This window comes from Schistocerca gregaria, chromosome X (genome assembly GCF_023897955.1).
Source record: "Schistocerca gregaria isolate iqSchGreg1 chromosome X, iqSchGreg1.2, whole genome shotgun sequence".
Taxonomy (NCBI): domain Eukaryota; kingdom Metazoa; phylum Arthropoda; class Insecta; order Orthoptera; family Acrididae; genus Schistocerca; species Schistocerca gregaria.
In genome coordinates this window covers 782,242,791-782,263,126 of record NC_064931.1, presented here as the reverse complement: position 1 = coordinate 782,263,126, position 20,336 = coordinate 782,242,791, and the positions used below count along the sequence as shown (strand labels likewise).

Here is a 20,336-nt window from a genome sequence, read left to right as displayed (position 1 = left end):
ACACCAGGAACCGCGGTGTTGGCCGTCGAATGGCGCTAGCTGCGCAGCATTTGTGCACCGCCGCCGTCAGTGTCAGCCAGTTTGCCGTGGCATACGGAGCTCCATCGCAGTCTTTAACACTGGTAGCATGCCGCGACAGCGTGGACATGAACCGTATGTGCAGTTGACGGACTTTGAGCGAGGGCGTATAGTGGGCATGCGGGAGGCCGGATGGACGTACCGCCGATTTGCTCAACACGTAGGGCGTGAGGTCTCCACAGTACATCGATGTTGTCGCCAGTGGTCGGCGGAAGGTGCACGTGCCCGTCGACCTGGGACCGGACCGCAGCGACGCACGGATGCACGCCAAGACCGTAGGATCCTACGCAGTGTCGTAGGGGACCGCACCGCCACTTCCCAGCAAATTAGGGACACTGTTGCTCCTGGGGTATCGGCGAGGACCATTCGCAACCGTCTCCATGAAGCTGGGCTACGGTCCCGCACACCGTTAGGCCGTCTTCCGCTCACGCCACAACATCGTGCAGCCCGCGTCCAGTGGTGGTCGCGACAGGCGTGAATGGAGGGACGAATGGAGACGTGTCGTCTTCAGCGATGAGAGTCGCTTCTGCCTTGGTGCCAATGATGGTCGTAAGCGTGTTTGGCGCCGTGCAGGTGAGCGCCAGAATCAGGACTGCATACGACCGAGGCACACAGGGCCAACACCCGGCATCATGGTGTGGGGAGCGATCTCCTACACTGGCCGTACAGCTCTGGTGATCGTCGAGGAGACACTGAATAGTGCACGGTACATCCAAACCGTCATCGAACCCACCGTTCTACCATTCCTAGACCGGCAAGGGAACTTGCTGTTCCAACAGGACAATGCACGTCCGCATATATCCCGTGCCACCCAACGTGTTCTAGAAGGTGTAAGTCAACTACCCTGGCCAGCAAGATCTCCGGATCTGTCCCCCATTGAGCATGTTTGGGACTGGATGAAGCGTCGTCTCACGCGGTCTGCACGTGCTGCACGAACGCTGGTCCAACTGAGGCGCCAGGTGGAAATGGCTTGGCAAGCCGTTCCACAGGACTACATCGAGCATCTCTACGATCGTCTCCATGGGAGAATAGCAGCCTGCATTGCTGCGAAAGGTGGATATACACTGCACTAGTGCCGACATTGTGCATGCTCTGTTGCCTGTGTCTATGTGCCTGTGATTCTGTCAGTGTGATCATGTGATGTATCTCACCCCAGGAATGTGTCAATAAAGTTTCCCCTTCCTGGGACAATGAATTCACGGTGTTCTTATTTCAATTTCCAGGAGTGTATCTTGGCCACAATAATGCGTTCACTATGCTGTTTGTAGTAGCCTACCCGCATTCCTATTTTTTATTCATTATTAAACCTACTCCTGAATTACCCCTATTTGATTTTGTGTTTATAATCCTGTAGTCACCTGACCAGAAGTCTTGTTCCTCCTGCCACCGAACTTCACTAATTCCCACTGTATTTAACTTTAACCTATCCATTTCCCTTTTTAAATTTTCTAACCTACCTGTCCGATTAAGGGATCTGACATTCCACGCTCCTATCCGTAGAATGCCAGTTTTCTTTCTCCTGATAACGATGTCCTCTTGAGTAGTCCCCGCCCGGAGATCCGAATGGGGGGCTATTTTACCTCCGGAATATTTTACCCAACAGGACGCCATCATCATTTAACCATACAGTAAAGCTGCATGCCCTCGGGAAAAATTACGGCTGTAGTTTCCCCTTGCTTTCAGCCGTTGCAGTACCAGCACAGCAAGGCCGTTTTGGTTATTGTTACAAGGCCAGATCAGTCAATCATCCAGACTGTTGCCCCTGCAACTACTGAAAAGGCTGCTGCCCCTCTTCAGGAACCACACGTTTGTCTGGCCTCTCAACAGATACCCCTCCGTTGTGGTTGCACCTACGTTACAGCTATCTGTATCGTTGAGGCACGCAAGCCTCCCCACCAACGGCAAGGTCCATGGTTCATGAGGGGGATACATTCCTTATTGCAAGCAAATACACTTATGTAACTCTATGTAATTCATCAACCAATATACAAATTTTATGATGGGTTGTAAATATCTATTAAAACGTGCTGTACAGAGTGTCAGAATCATACACAGCAACGTTCAGACTGTGAGCTACAAACCCTATATGGAAATTTACATTAGCCAACGGTGTTTACATCGCCTACAGTAAACGCTAATATTGTGATGTAAGTTGATAGGGTTGCTAAAATTCCATATATACAGCCATACAGGTGACCTTTATGGTTTGTTACATGTGTAATGTCATGGTTTGGAAGAACTATACTGACGTGAGGTCTGGAACATGACAAGGAATGAGAATTCAGAAAGTGGACCTAATCAGTTTCATACTTAACTTTAATCCATTAATGATGAACGTCGCTCTTGACGGTACGTGATTCACAATGTTATCTGTTCAGAATAGTAACTGAATATGGCGCCTTGCTAGGTCGTAGCAAATGACGTAGCTGAAGGTTATGCTAAACTGTCGTCTCGGCAAATGAGAGCGTATGTAGCCAGTGAACCATCGCTAGCAAAGGCTTCTGTACAACTGGGGCGAGTGCTAGGGAGTCTCTCTAGACTAGACCTGCCGTGTGGCGGCGCTCGGTCTGCAATCACTGATAGTGGCGACACGCGGGTCCGACGTATACTGACGGATTGCGGCCGATTTAAAGGCTACCACCTAGCAAGTGTGGTGTCTGGTGGTGACACCACATCCATCACTATTTCCTACTCTGTCACACAAATCATGGAATTTACCATTATATTATTACATTGTTATCATTCGCTGCCGTTTTTTGCGGAACATGCTATGACGTCTTTAATTTATTCACAGCGCACATAGGATTCACATACTACTCTACCTCGCTGAACTGCTCTAAAAATCTACCTTAACGGAACCAGCCTGCTTCGGTAGCTGTATAAAGATTTTCCTAGGTGGAGCGTAATTATCGGTTGCAGGCGACGTATCGCATGTACAGCGATGCCTACTGTTATACCAAACGAGAAGACACTTATGTTTGACTGTTTAATATGGGTGACTTGCAATGTAGAGTAAAACTTTATTATATATATGTCAAATCACACTCGTAGAAAAGGACTACGTTATTGGTAAACACCGTATAGATTTTATAAAGCGTCCAGACACGTGACTGAACGTCGTATTACTTTGTTATCGAATGTAATTACATCACCTCGGCAATTATTGGCAGTGCTTCACCACAACAACAGTTGAAAAATGCATTTGGAACAGCGGACAATGAGGATATCAAGAATTTAAACTGGACAACTGGATATGTACAAGAATTAGCGAAAGATGCAAAAGCAAAGGTAGACTGGCACACAACAGGCTTAGGGAACATAGAGCAAGGAATACTCAGTGTTACTAAAACGACACAGAACTTAACAAATGAATTACAACACTATGCAAAGAACACCATGAATGTCTTAAATAGTGATCTGGACAAAATACAAACGCAGTTAAGCAAACTAGATGAGAAAGTGGTAATAACTACATTGTTACGAACCTTAACAAATAGATAGACAACGTAAGGATCGAGATATAAATTTTTCATAAGTAGTACGTCACGCTAATTATGGGCCACTGATTTCAATGTCATTAATTCCAAGTCACATTTTGATGACATTACAGAAAGCACAAACAGATTTTCCAGAGGGATTACAACATGTCATGCCAATACGAAGAAAAGAGTACAGCTATATTTTATCACACAACTGATGTAAGAATATATACTGATCAAGCGAGTTTGCACAAAAAACCGATTCCCAGTAGTAGTTATCAAGGCGCAATACCATTGTTACACGATACATCCATGTCCTATTAAATGAAATACAATTGGGAAATGGATACAAATACAACCTCATGAAGTATTGTTAGTTTCTAGAACGAGAGATGCTCGTGTTATGAAGTCTGTAACAAATTTGAAAGATTTGCATTTAAGACAGTAATATTTGTCCAACAAAGATGATGCAAGAGAAAAACAAGTCATGTGAAATGCAGTTGTTTTTAAGGAATGTGGAAGCTGTGGAGTGTGAGAAAAAAGTCTTACCTCCTCAGCCAAAAGTCCAGGTAGTTGGAGATCACTGGATTTACTCCATATTTACACCTGAAACAGTAATTATCATTTGTTACGAAAAAGGTAAACCAACTGGCACAATGAAACTAGGCACTGGATTGTTAATTAATGGAACTAGATGCGAAATAGAGGGGAGACAATTTGAGGAGCATCGTCTCAAATCGTTTTAAATACACAGATCATAATTTTACAGGAAGCGAAAAACATTTTTCCGCCTAACCAAATGTATTACGTACACTGCAGATGACAGTCAAAACGTATTATGTTCAAGGCAAGTTTCCCAGTCCACATTATTAGCCCGTTCTTTAGCTTGCTGTTTCCACTGTTTTCATCCCACATCTCACAATGTGGTGTTGATTACGCGACTGTGCACTTTTTTTAATCATGGAGGAGTAACCAAATTCTCGACTGTATGAATTATATTCCAGTATACGTCTTGACTGAAATCATTTCCCACTGTATGGAGGCACCATTTTAATTATAAAATTGCACTTAATACGATTTCAAACGATGCACATAACAAGATAGGTTTCGATCCTATCGTGTTTTCATATAACATGATTTGAAACGTTCGTTTCAATTTTTACTGATTTTATTGTCTGACGCAGGCCATGACGTAAAAAGATAAAGTGATTAACATGTTGTTGACGGTAGATCGATGTGTTAGAGTCTTGCAAACAGTCTGTCATCGTCCTCATCTGTCGCTCTACCAGTTTCAGCGATATCGTATCGGTGTTTAGTTCCGAAACATAAAAATGCAAACTATCTACCTCTGTCCATTGTCTTCAAATTGTATTTTCAACAGTTTATCGACATCCAGTTTCTTAGCGTCAGGTAATCCTCTCGGTTTTTCAATGTAATTTCGATTGCACTTTCCTGTATAATGCTTTCCAGTTCTTCGCAGTTTTGGAGACGTAAATTTCATCATATAACAGAGTCTGCGATCTTGTTCCACTTTGTTCGGTACGCCGTAAACTTTATTTTTTTGCTTTCACCAGATAGAATACTAGATGCTTCCGCACCCGAATCTGACTTCTTTGTGATTACGAGGAGGCTCAAAATTACTTAAACCTGAATCTCGGTTCAAATACCTAACGTGAAATACGTCTCCTGACGTCAAAATTACACATACTGAAGCTCAATCAAAGTATAAAAGCATGCAATTTTGCAATTTTTCTCTCACGAATAACACATCAACGTAGCGACATCACAAATTTCACTGAAAATGATCATTCGTAAAATACATCATATGTTATTAATTACCGAGCTTCCTTTTCCCGCTGACTTTTACTTTTCGCAGCTCAGATTCTGAATATACTTCCTTTGGATCGCTCTCCCTCGCGTAGATAGTCCTCCATGATTACAGAAAGTGCACAGTCACGTAATCAACACCACATTGTGAGATGTGGGATGAAAACAGTGGAAATAGCAAGCTAAAGAACAGGCTAATAATGTGGACTGGGAAACTTGCCTTGAACATAATACGTTTTGACTGTCAGCTGCAGTGTAAGTAATACATTTTGATCCGATTCAACGTTTTCGACACTGAATTACTCTGGGAATGAATAATAAATGGTCCAATCTGACTCAGCAACGTTGTGGTGATAACGCATCAAACAGTATTTTGACCTGGGCTTAATTTAATATATTTTGAAACGATCTCTTAATTGCACTTTCCGGCTACCATTACTACCACAACAATTACACTCCTGGAAATTGAAATAAGAACACCGTGAATTCATTGTCCCAGGAAGGGGGAACTTTATTGACACATTCCTGGGGTCAGATTCATCATACGATCACACTGACAGAACCACAGGCACATAGACACAGGCAACAGAGCATGCACAATGTCGGCACTAGTACGGTGTATATCAACCTTTCGCAGCATTGCAGGCTGCTTTTCTCTCATGGAGACGATCGTAGAGATGCTGGATGTAGTCCTGTGGAACGGCTTGCCATGCCATTTCCACCTGGCGCCTCAGTTGGACCAGCGTTCGTGCTGGACGTGCAGACCGCGTGAGACGACGCTACATCCAGTCCCAAACATTCTCAATGGGGGACAGATCCGGAGATCTTGCTGGCCAGGGTAGTTGACTTACACCTTCTAGAGCACGTTGGGTGGCACGGGATACATGCGGATGTGCATTGTCCTGTTGGAACAGCAAGTTCCCTTGCCGGTCTAGGAATGGTAGAACGATGGGTTCGATGACGGTTTTGATGTACCGTGCACTATTCAGTGTCCCCTCGACGATCACCAGAGGTGTACGGCCAGTGTAGGAGATCGCTCCCCACACCATGATGCCGGGTGTTGGCCCTGTGTTCCTCGGTCGTATGCAGTCCTGATTGTGGCGCTCACCTGCACGTCGCCAAACACGCATACGACCATCATTGGCACCAAGGCAGAAGCGATTCGCATCGCTGAAGACGACACGTCTCCATTCGTCCCTCCATTCACGCCTGTCGCGACACCACTGGAGGAGGCCTGCACGATGTTGGGGCGTGAGCGGAAGACGGCCTAACGGTGTGCGGGACCGTAGCCCAACTTCATGGAGACGGTTGCGAATGGTCCTCGCCGATACCCCAGGAGCAATAGTGTCCCTAATTTGCTGGGAAGTGGCGGTGCGGTCCCCTACGACACTGCGTAGGATCCTACGGTCTTGGCGTGCATCCGTGCGTCGCTGCGGTCCGGTCCCAGGTCGACGGGCACGTGCACCTTCCACCGACCACTGGCGACAACATCGATGTACTATGGAGACCTCACGCCCCACGTGTTGAGCAATTCGGCGGTACGTCCACCCGGCCTCCCGCATGCCCACTATACGCCCTCGCTCAAAGTCCGTCCACTGCTCATACGGTTCACGTCCACGCTGTCGCGGCATGCTACCAGTGTTAAAGACTGCGATGGAGCTCCGTATGCCACGGCAAACTGGCTGACACTGACGGCGGCGGTGCACAAATGCTGTGCAGCTAGCGCCATTCGACGGCCAACACCGCGGTTCCTGGTGTGTCCGCTGTGCCGTGCGTGTGATCATTGCTTGTACAGCCCTCTCGCAGTGTCCGGAGCAAGTATGGTGGGTCTGACACACCGGTGTCAATGTGTTCTTTTTTCCATTTCCAGGAGTGTATTAATGGGTCCCAATCGATGTAGTATTGGTCGAAGGAACCACCACTTATATTACCTATTCAAAAACTAACTTTTATTGACGATAACGTAGCTTCCACTTTGCTACAATCCCTAGACGAATTAATCACTTCAGAAAACGGACACAATTTCAGTCACTCGAATTACGAAACATGTGGAACAGTATCATGAGAAACGTAGACAAAACACAACTTTTTTTAGTGTATCGACAACTAAAAGCTCGTGTTTATTTGTGGAACTTAATATTGTACAAGACGTAAGATATCTCATTCAACTGAGGCAATCGTCCATCAGATACCATTGGAGTGGATCCAAACTAGCAATAGGTAATGGAAGTAGAAAGTGTAAGTAATGTATGTAACCATGGCAGAATGAAAAGGTAGATTAATTAAGCAAACTAAACCAAGTATAATCTTGGTTCTAGTGTTTACCTGTGCAACTTATTTTTGTATAAAGCGTAAGATATCTCATTCAAACGAGGTAACCATCCATCAGATACCTGTGACGTGGATACGAACTAGTAATAAGTAATGGAAGTAAAAAGTGTAAATAACGTATGTAAACAGGACCGATGGACGAAGTAGATTAATTAAGCTAACTAAGATTCAAGAGTTAGTTCGAGAAGTAAGAGTTGTAGAGCAATTGTTTGAGTGCAAAGGAGGTGTAGACTAATTAGTAGTAAGTCAAAAGGGAAAATTTGGGACAAATTTATTAAAGACGAGGGATGTGTTATGAGCTACAATAGTAAGGGGTATGAAATAAGAAATTTTTATTAAAACTCGGCCGGCCGGAGTGGCCGAGCGGTTCTAGGCGCTTCAGTTTGGAACCGCGCGACCGCTACGGTCTCAGGTTCGAATCCAGCTTCGGGCATGGATGTGTGGGATGTCCTTAGGTTAGTTAGGTTTAAGTAGTTCTAAGGGACTGATGACCTAAGCTGTTAAGTCCCATAGTGCTGAGAGCCATTTGAACCCATTAAAACTCGTTCACATTGAGACAGGCAATATCGAGTTTAGCCAAAGACAGAGGCTGAAGCATGACGTTTCCTGGCATGTGCCAAGCTGGTCAGGCCTTCGACACATAATGACTCCGTCTGCCGAGTAATAAATGTGCATTCAGCAAAAAGAAGACTGTGACAGAAAACAAAGGGAAGAGAAACAAGCATATTCGTTAGTTCGTCGGACATGGTGCAAGGAAATCTAGCTCTTACACAAGAACATATAGCGAAGACCTAATACAGCATTTAACAGCCTATTAAGTGAATATAGCAGAATAAGGAGGACACATGCGGTCATTAAGAACCGAGCCGCACGTCATAGGCTCGCACTAGCCCCCTTTGAACACTCCAGCTCTCGTCAGTTGATCACTGGGATCCATGGCTTTCACAGTAATAGTACTCGATTGTACCTGTATTATTACGACGCTGTAGTGAATCTATGTCCTAGATGCTCCTTCACAGTCTATGAATTAGCCGGAAATATACTCCATATGGTGGTTTTTACCTGATGAACTACACGCTGATCGCCATCTACTATCTACTGATGGAGATACTGACTGTCTTCCGACAACACCACATCTCAGAGTGTTGCCAGCATTGAACTGCATCGTGGAACCCAGCAACTGGGCCTCTTGGGGTCCATGTTCCCACTCAACACCCAGATGTCTCAGGATGTTAAAACCTACCAGGCCAGTAAAGAAGGGGTCAGCCGACCCAGTACTACCGGCAAGTACATCGCTGATGGGTCACCAAGGGTCATCGTAGAATTTAGAGTGGACCAAGGCTACTTCTCAGTAATCAATCTGACATCACGTGGGTGTGTCTCTGCTTATGCCCTCCCCTGTGCAACAGCATGCCGACTAGTATCCAAGCGCGTTGGAATGTACAGATCGGAGCAGTATGGTGTTGAATGTTACTCTGCAGCAGATGTTCACTTCACAAATGTCCTTCAATGTGCACTTTCGAACAGACTGCCACTGTGTACGTTATTATTTTGGTTTTATTTCACAGTTACGCTTTTTTTTAGTTTTACGAGGTTTAGTCTTTCATTTTCTTTTCCCCTTGAATCCAAGCCCACAGATTTGTTCATATGCAGGTGGTCCAAAAATCGTTATATTCAGTTTTCATTTCATCGGAAAATACATTACCAGCAGTTTAACTATAAAGAATCCAAACTACCTCACTTTATCTTTTTGTAATTCTTAAAGAACCTTGGAAACATTTTTGAGATGAATTAATGGAAGTTCTATACCCAATATATGTCCTCCTTAGTCAAGATGAATTTGTGAAACTACTTTTGTGATGTATCATTATTCAATATATTTCTTCCTTAGTCGATGTCATGTTGACTATAAGCTGAAGAAATCAAAAGTATAGAAGAAATGTACGGGACATTGAGCGCAGAAAGCTTCATGGAGGTGGTATGGATGTGAACAACCAACTGCGTGTGTACCAGACCTCGCCCTCATCCATTCAACATGTGTGAAAACGATACCTTCTGTGTGTTGGGTGGTCTGTCTATTGATGAACTTCCAGGTTTCTCCATGTTGAGCTCTAACTCAATAGGCGACATCCTGCATCCTTATGTATGTCCCGAATGTATTTATTTTTCTAGAACACGACATGACCGTGCACAATATATATCAAGAACGCGTACCAGTTCAATTAATTTGATTACATTCGCCACATTAGAGTTTGAGTTACCGTTATGGTTCTGATTTTTCTTCCATTTATTGAAAAAAAAACAGTATTATGTATAGGGTTGATTTCCAACTTGACCTACATAACAGCAAGGAGAGCTACGTTTTTCAACGGCACTTTTCACCAGAGCCGTCTTTTCTACTTAAAGTGAAGGATTCTGGAAAGGGAGCAGATGCTGAGTATAATATCGGTACCGTGAGCCGACTGATACATCCACAGCGATGCGAAAAACCGACACAAACAGGTTGTCCCATGAGGAATCCTCAATGTTCAGGGATATGTTAGGAAGGCTCATTTGAAGCAACAAACGTCGTATGGACAAATACAATTTTGTGTGCTGTGAGTGAAGTAGTGCAACTAATTGAGAGTATATCAGCGAGAAGCGTCGGTTAACTGTGTTTGTACACACGCTGGATAAGCTGCCACACATCTACACCAATGAAGATTATGCCGATGTGTGGTAGGTTTGCGGCTTCTGTGATGGTAGGGCTTATGCTGCTATCGAAGAATACCGTCGGCACTTTCCGACACATCCACTTCCTAATCGTAGAGAGTTTACGAGAGTTTTTAGCACAGTGCGCGAAACATGTTCCTATTTCTGTTCTGAACGCCCAGTTCAACAGCCAGTGCAGGAAAAGCAACATTGTTGAAATGGTGCAGCGTAGTCCTACTACCAGCTTTCTATACGTATCAATGTCTGAAGAACGTGTATGTGGAGAACTTGTACCGATTTCACATACAGCTTGTGCACAAATTTTACACTGGCGACAGTGCCACACGAATTTTGTCCCGGCTTAAATGACAATCGTAATTTGCTTGCATTAATACTACTCACTAATGAAGCCACGTTCACACGGAATGGAGTCAACAATACACGTAATAATTATCGATGGTCCTAGGAAAATCAACACATACCAGTTTCAAAGCTAGTTTCTCGATCAATTTTGGTCCAGCATGATCGGTAGTATAATGGTAGATAAATTCATTTTAGAAGAGCGAGTGACGGAAATGGATTACTTTATTCCATTTGTTGCACACATTGTGGGGGTTTCTTTGGCCACACGGACTGAAGTATACACTACTGGCCATTAAAATTGCTACACCACGAAGATGACGTTCTACAGAAGCGAAATTTAGCCAACAGGAAGAAGATGCTGTGATATGCAAATGATTAGCTTTCCAGAGCCTTCACACAAGGGTGACGCCGGTGGCGACACCTACAACGTGCTGACATGAGGAAAGTTTCCAACCGATCTCTCATACACAAACAGCAGTTGATCGGCTTTGCCTGGTGTAACGTTGTTGTGATGCCTCGTGTAAGGAGGAGAAATGTGTACCATCACGTTTCCGACTTTGATAAAGGTCGGATTGTAGCCTATCGCGATTGCGGTTTATCGTATCGCGACATTGCTGCTCGCGTTGGTCGAGATCCATTGACTGTTAGCAGAATATGGAACCGGTGGGTTCAGAAGGGTAATACGGAACACTGTGCTGGACCCCAACGGCCTCGTATCACTAGCATTCGAGATGACAGGCATCTTATCCGCATGGCTGTAACGGATCGTGCAGCCACGTCTCGATCCCTGAATCAACAGATGGGGACGTTTGCAAGACAACAACCATCTGCACGAATAGTTCGATGACGTTTGTAACAGCATGCACTAACAGCTCGGAGACCATGGCTGCGGTTACCGTTGACGTTGCATTACAGACATAAGTTCCTGCGACGGTGTACTCAACGACGAACCTGGGTGCACGAATGGCAAAACGTCAGCTTTTCGGATGAATCCAGGTTCTGTTTACAGCATCCGTGTTTGGCGACATCGCGGTGAACGCACATTGGAATCGTGTATTCGTCATCGCCATACTGGCGTATCACCCGGCGTGATGGTATGGGGTGCCATTGGTTACACGTCTCGGTCATCTCTTGTTCGCACTGACGGCACTTTGAACAGTGGACGTTACATTTCAGATGTGTTCGACCCGTGGCTCTAACCTTCATCTGCCATTTCAGATGTGTTACGACCTACCCCTCATTCGATCCCTGCGAAGCCCTATATTTCAGCAGGATAATGCACGACCGCATGTGGCCGATCCTGTACGAGCCTTTCTGGATACAGAAAATGTTCGACTGCTGCCCTGGCCAGCACATTCTCCAGATCTCTCACCAACTGAAAACGTCTGTTCAATAGTGGTCGAGCAACTGGCTCGTCACAATACGCCAGTCACTATTCTTGATGAACGGTGGTATCGTGTTGAAGCTGCATGGGCAGCTGTACCTGTACACGCCATCCAAGCTCTGTTTGACTCACCCAGGCGTCTCAAGGTGGTTATTACGGCCACAGGTAGTTGTTCTGGGTACTGATTTCTCAGGATCTACGCATTCAAATTGCGTGAAAATGTAATCACATGTCGGTTCTAGTATAATATATTTGTCCAATGAATACCCGTTTATCATCTGCATTTACTTCTTGGTGTGGCAATTTTAATGGCCAGTAGTGTACTTCCAGCATGACGGAGCTCTCCGCAATTTATCAGACATGTGACGGCACATCTCAATCGCTGGATTGGTCGTGGTAATACAACTAACTGGCCACCAAGATCGACAGGCCTTGCGCCATCAGAGTTTTGTTTCTAGAATTGGATGAAATCTGATGCGTATAAACGAAAGGTGAATTCACGATACAAAGTGCTTGGCCGCATCATTGGTGCTGCTGCTCTCATTAAGGAACGTGCAGAGGAACTCATACGAGCAACACGTCTTCTCCCAAGAGTGCCTACGTGCAGTGGAATTGACAGTGGGATATTAAAAAAAAAATTGTGAACTGTACAACAGCTTTTCAATTAATGTTTCTTTAAGTGCAAGTTGTAATGTTTATGAACCGTTGCACTTGTGAACGTATATAAAGCTGACAATGTATAAAATAATACAGAAAATAAATAACAATATACATTATAAGTGTTGTGTCTCGGAAACCATTCGGTACAGAGCATATGTCTATATGAAGTATTTTGCTTAATGTGATCGTTCCTGCCATATCATTGAATACTGACCATTAAATCTGGATCATTGTGTATACAGGCCGAGGCTCCTGGGACACTCTGTAAACAGGTCGAGGTCAGCGTTACGAAAGGGACTGTCGTCACAGTCTACTCAGAGTTAGGAGACTCCCCTGAAGGAGTCTGCCCCTTGATGCAGTCCAGGCGGAAATCTCATTCAGTGCCAGCTTCGAAGTTCTTACTTGCTTGGAACGAAGTTATCAGGGAATTGAGGACACCTTACATCCAGAATAGCCAAGGCTATCTAGGTCATTATGAGTGAGTTCTGCTCAATATCAGTCATTTCCTTCAACAGATATGCCCATTTCAGCTGAAGTTCAGAAAAATTCTCTGCGATTAAAATGCCAGCAACTGTTATGTTGCTAATCCTACCTCATCGCATTATTTAGTCTCCATTCATACATTCCTGACTAATCAGTCTGACACAAACCTAGACATAAACCATTTCCGCAGCCCACTACACTCGCAGTGAGGTCAAATACAAACTGAAAGGTGAATAGTATTATATAACTTCCGAGACCGGGCATCCTCTGTCTACAAAAACCACACGAGCTGACGTTATAGGCCTCCCAGCAGAACTACAACAAATGTAAGCCAATGTACTACAAACTAGCGAAAAGCAGTCGATTGTGAAATTTCTTATGATGTAATGGACGAATTGAGGATAATTTTGTAAACCGCACTAGCCATTGTTTCATTCATGAAAGGATCGAGTAAAAAAAAATTCCGATTGGTATGGTGGACATAATACTGAAAGCTGGTAAGTAAAAAATGTTGTAAGTGGGCAGTGCAAAACAATTGACTGTACCTCTGCTACAATGCCGTTAGTGTTAATGACAGCCGGCCGCGGTGGCCGTGCGGTTCTAAGCGCTACAGTCTGGAACCGCGCGACCGCTACAGTCGCAGGTTCGAATCCTGCCTCGGGCATGGATGTGTGTGATGTCCAGAGGTTAGTTAGGTTTAAGTAGTTCTAAGTTCTAGGGGACTGATAACCTCAGAAGTTAGGTCCCATAGTGCTCAGAGCCATTTGAACTATTTTTTGTTAATGACATATTCCATAGACAATGGAAACGCTGCCAGTAGAGATATCAAGTACAATGAGGGGAATTATTTGTTATCCATTGCTGGATTAGAGAATGCATTGTTGATAAATTACGTATAATTTCAATGTAAAAAAGTCACTAGTCACTAATTAAACATTTCCAGGGGAGTTTCAAAGGCTAGTCTTTCCATTTTTGGTGGTGGTTGTCTGGTGCTTTAAATATATTTAAACATAATGTTGCCCTATATAAACTTTATTACTTGCAGCGCTCCAGTTAATGGAATCAGAACAAATTTAATACTAGTGTCTGATTTCAAAAAGGTAGATACGTTTCTCTTCAAATCTTACAATTCTCAACAAAAACACAATAGCTTCACTGTTTGTTCCGGAAGCATCGCATATTTCTTCGAAATCACGGGAATAAAGATATTCGTTTTCGCCATAATGGAAAAACCAATTAAGAATGGCCATTGTGCAGGAAGCATCCCGGCATTTTACAAGGTATGAAATACAACAGTTGGATAAAAATATGCAAACACTGAGAGAAATGCATGCTTGAACATAAACACAGATGCTTGCCAAGACAGGAGCACGAAAGGCATCTGTGAAATGTCCTCAGTACAATGCAAGTGTCAGTCGAGGTAAGAACTGTGTTCTATGTCGCTATGAGGGCACCGTGTCGGAGCTAAGTGAATTGAACGTGGGAAAATTATTGATGCTCGTATGGTCGCTGCTTCTGTAAACAAGGCAGTCGATTTGTTCCAAGAGGCACCGTATGGAATATTTATAACGCATACAGGGAAAGTGGAAAAACAGCATCCGCTAAGTCACAACGGGAACGAAAGTGTGTGTTGAGTGACAGTGACGGACGGTCATTGTAGAGGTCGGCAGCTGCAAAGGTCGTTGCAGAACTGAATGTTGCACTGGCGGACCCTGTCGTCATAAAAACAAGACGAAGGTAGCTCCATGAGCAGGGAATTGCAGTTAGTGCTGTAACGCCAATACCACTCACCCGTGCAATGACGCAAATGCCTGTAATTGGAACACTTGGTGACGTAGCCATAAAACGTGGACTATGGAGTTTCCAATTTCTGGACGAGTTTACGTCCAATGGTAGAACGTTTGTTATCCTATAGTGATGCTGTGTACCAAGACAACAGAACCCTGTTCACAGCCCGCATCGTTGAGGACTGGCTTTGTGAGCACGATATTATGTCGATGGCCAATGACAGTAGGATGATACAAGATGATCTAAAGAAATTTCTAGTTGGTGTGGTAAGTGGCAGCTGGCCCTAAACGTAGAAAAATGTAAGTTAACGCGGATGAGCAGAAAAAAAAAGTTCAAATGTGTGTGAAATATTATTGAAATTTAATTTGTGGTAAGTTTCTGTGGGACCAGACTGCTGAGGTCGTCAGTCTTTACGCTTACGCACTACTTAATCTAACTTAAACTAACTTACGCTAAAGACAACACACTCACACCCATGGCCGAAAAAAATGTTAAGATGTGTGTGAAATCTTATGGGACTTTACTGCTAAGGTCATCAGTCCCTAAGCTTACACACTACTTAACCTAAATTATCCAAGGACAAACACACACACCCATGACCGAGGGAGGACTCGAACCTCCGCCGGGACCAGCCGCACAGCCCATGACTGTAGCGCCTAAGACCGCTCGCCTAATATAGTGCGGCAGTAGCAAAAACAAATCCGTAATGTTCGGATACAGCATTAGTAGTGTCCAGCTTGACACAGTAACGTCGTAAAAATATCTGATCGTGATGTTGCGAAGCGACATGAAATGGAACGAACATCGGAGGATTGTCGTAGGGAGGGCGAATGGTCGACTTCGGTTTGTTGGGAGAATATTAGGAAAGTGTGGATCATCTGTAAAGGAGACTGCATCGAGGACGCTAGTGCGACCTACTCTTGAGTACTGCTCGAGTGTGTGGGATCCGTACCAGGCCGGATTGAAAGAAGACATCGAAGCAGTTCAGAGATGAGGTGCTAGATTTGTCATCGGTAGGTTCGATCAGTATACAAATATTACGGATATGCTTCGGAAAATCAAGTGGGAATCCCTGGAGGGAATAAGACATTCATTTGGAAGAACACTACTGAGAAATTTTAAGTAACCTGTATTTGAAGCTGGCTGTTGGACGATCCTACTGCAGCCAACATATATTTCGTGTAGACACCACGAAGATAAGATACGAGAAATAAGAGCTCATAGGGAGGCATATAGACATTCGTTTTGTCTTCACTCTATCTGCACATGGTACAGGAAAAGAAACGCACAGCGTACCCTCCGCCACGCACCGTGCCGTGGCTTGCGGAGTATGTATGTACATGGCACCACAGACACCAGATCTCAATATTATTTATCCTTTGTTGTCTACTTTGGAGAGGACGGTGTGCCATCGCTATCCATCTCCGACTATGTTATCTGAAATGGCCACTGTTTTGCAGGAAGAGAGGTTACGATTCCACTGAAAACCATACAGGACCCGTATTTATGCATTCCGAGGCAACTGGAGGTTGTTTCGAATGCCGACGGGTTTCGTGCACTATATTAGGCTTGTAGTTCCTTCTCTAGACTGTCACACAGATAACAAAATGGTACAGTCATGCTCAAAAGTATCCGAACGACCTGAATTGCATTTCGCCTGATTCGCATGCAACTCGCATAACGCAGCTGCCTAGCAGGTCCTCTAATCGCTCCTCGGTATAGTCGTTCCACTGTTGGAAATGGTTCCAACAAGTCACCATTAGAAAACACTGCTCTGTATCGCAATAACTTAAGATGTAAAATAATACCACAATACTAAAAATATCATGGAACACCTTATCACAGATAAGACTGTCCATAAGGCTTGTAAACGCAAATTTATTACAGTAAATGACATACCTGAAATGTTACCACTCTCATTATAACATCAGATAGGTAATGCACGTAATAAGTTCGTAGAATTCAGGGTTTCCTTTTCAAAGTAACATACGTACTTATTATTTAACACAAAATGACATTAAAAATTTAAGTTATTCACGAGCAGCTACTTGCGAATATGTATAAACTTCAAATGACACGACGAACCGTCTCGTTCTGCATATGGATTTAAACCCAGGCCGTGCAGACTAAGCAAAGATTTCGTGACTGTCGGAAACTAACAGTCATTCCTGACTAATCATACAGAAAGTGATATCCTTCGATTTTAGACAGTATCAGTTAGCAGATATCAACTTTAAGTTACATAACGTAAACATTTTTGATGGACGCGAATACCTACACAGCATCAATTGTCCCTGTTAACTAACTACGAGAGATGTTAGATAATGCTTCTTCACAAGTAGCTTTCTTGAAATGCCGTGAGGTAAAGCTTTGTGTTGGTCAGGGATTCGAACGCAGAACCTAATCGGATTGATATTCTACAGAAAACGAACGTTGAATATGGGTTTGTTACACAAGCAGCGACATGTGAGCATGTTTGAGCTAGAATAATTTGACGAAAAGTTCAGTGCTGACTGGGAATCGAACCCCACACATATCGTTGTTGATTACACACAAAGAGACGTCAGCTGCCGAATTTTTCTCCACCAGCAGCTCGGAATAACATCCTTCAACTTACAGTGATCTCGCAAATAGTTCTGTGTCTCACTGGTAGTCAAAAACGTCAGATATCGTTAGTGTTGGCAAAAATGAAAATATATTAAAAATCAAAATTATTATCCACCAGCAGATAGGTGTTCTCATGCTAGAGATTGATAATACATAATTAAAAGTGAAGTGCCGGACCAGGATTCGAACCCATTCACCCGCAATATGTGGAGATATTGAGGGATCTGCAGTTTTGAACAAACAACAAATAGTGGTCGAGCTGTATTGTCACGAAGGGATCAAATTCCGCGTTAAGGGCGGTCTGAGTTGCATTCCCAGTCCAGAACCAATTTTATCGACATACAGAAGCTCAAATAAAAGATGGAATGAGCGTCCTGTGACCCTACATATCGTTTGTTTCGTCAATATAAATAAATAACTAGTATAAGAAAGTTTACTGATGACAGAGTTACCACATTTCGCCTGACTTTATTGTGGTGCAACCTAAAGACTACTTGGTAGAGAAGGAATATCATGTTTAATGTGAATTTCAGACCACAATGCCATTATAACTTGTAAGTAGGCTGTTTAGGTTTCTTTATTGGTAACGCCGCCGCCGCCACGTAGCGCTCTGTATGAAAATCACTGGCTGTGCCGTGTGCAGTCTGTGGCTGGTTTGCATTGTTGTCTGCCATTGTAGTGTTGGGCAGCGGCAGCTGGATGCTAACAGCGCGTAGCGTTGCGCAGTTGGAGGTGAGCCGCCAGCAGTGGTGGATGTGGGGAGAGAGATGGCGGAGTTTCGAAATTTGTAAGACTGGATGTCATGAACTGATATATATATTATGACTATTAAGGTAAATACATTGTTTGTTCTCTACTAAAATCTTTCATTTGCTAACTATACCTATCAGTAGTTAGTGCCTTCAGTAGTTTGAATCTTATTTTAGTAGTGGTGCTCGCTTTATTGCAGTAGTTCGAGTAACCAAGATTTTTGGTGAGGTAAGTGATTTGTGAAACGTATAGGTTAATGTTAGTCAGGGCCATTCTTGCGTAGGGACCTTTGGAAGTCAGATTGCGTTGCGCTAAAAATATTGTGTGTCAGTTTAAGTACAGTGATGCACAATTTTTCTAAGGGGACGTAGGGATTTTTGGAAGTGAGATTCTGTTGCGCTAAAAATATTGTGTGTCAGTTTAAGCACAGTTATGTACAGTTTTTCTAAGGGGACATTTCAAATTTCTTCACTTGGTGTAGCCAGAAGAGAATAGAATCTGTCTCTCCCTATCAAAATTCATAGGCAGAAGTTGGAATCGGAGCCAGACCATAAGTGTACGAACCGATCATCAATACAACAGACCACTAAATCCTCTTCTCTGTGTCTCATTTTTTTATCATAACACCCTTGAGCCACACTGGATGAGAATTCTGACACACAGGCTCCCTGTAGTGGTTTGCAGCAACTTTCAGTACATTCATTTACTTGGTTGACTGAATCGCCATAAACTAGCTGCCTCAGCTACCCAGTGAAATAAAATCACGTAACTTCCACCTACACAGAACTGCCAACAGTGTAGGATGCAGAAATTTAAATAGGATGTGTTCCTTTGCACTTGAACCACTCTATTGCGCTATCTGTTTGTTGAAAACGTCTTGCAGTGCAAAAGAAAAGCTGTAACTGTCTGTCTCTCAGAAGTCTATATCCGGCCATATGCATTATCTCACAGCACTGTGGAATGCGGAAATTCTGAAGGAATTGTTGTTGACTTCTGGAGGTGCTGTAACTCTGTGTTAGCTATTAGCGTAGTGGTAAGTGTCGCTCACCGTAGACAAGAAGTCCCGAATTCGAGTACATGTACTGCCACATTTTTTAAAACGCTTTTCTACTGTCTGCTGAAGTTATCAATCTAATGGAACTTTGAACATAATTCCCTTCGCTTCTCAACCCAAAATAGTCGCATGTGGAAAAAGGGCTAACTTCTGTGACATTTTGTTCTTTTCAGGTTTAATAGACGGCCAGGCAGCAGATGCATCTCCAAACTTTTGTATTATGTATGGGGAGAGCGAATCTTGCCAAAATACGAAAGAAAAGTATTTTCTACTTTAGCTGTCGTGTGGTAGTGGCATTGTATTCTTCTTTAAACCTTGTTTGACAGCTTTAACTCAGAACAAGTTTTCTACAGGCATGTAATCAATAAACTGCATGTGCATTATCAGACTGCTATAGATAACATCAGAGAATTCGCATATATCGTTTATGATGAATTTCTCTCATGTTAACTATTGTTTTAACAACACTAAAAGAAACCTTACGCAAATTGTGCTCTGCGTTATAAGAAATAAAATAAAACTACCCACGATAACCTTACGACAAAACTCTGCAGCATTATAAGTTTTTCACTGTTACACTATGAGCCGAAAGTATTTTCTTGCGATTTCCTTATCGATGTTTGATCTGACTGCTTGTAACCCTTTCACAGAAGGGATAAAAACTTTACAGTTAACGAAACTGGAACCACCAACCATAACAGACGCTTTTTTACAGTTCAGCACGTTACCACAGAGCAAGCAAAGACGTACGTGTCTCAGTTTCCTCTTACGAGGCCAATGGTCGTTAGAACTCGAAAACTGCTATTAAAAGGACGAAATTAGTTGCGATTTCCACGTGCAG

General features: G+C 43.5%; 1 long non-coding RNA gene across 1 annotated transcript in view; it reads right to left on the bottom strand.

Moving 5' to 3' along the window:
- The window catches only part of LOC126298802 (uncharacterized), a 232,208-nt gene that overhangs the window by 152,057 nt on the left and 59,815 nt on the right, over positions 1-20,336 (bottom strand). The window contains exon 2 of the long non-coding RNA XR_007552683.1: positions 4,107-4,163. This is a non-coding gene — a long non-coding RNA (uncharacterized LOC126298802). The remainder of the gene's footprint in view (positions 1-4,106; positions 4,164-20,336) is intronic.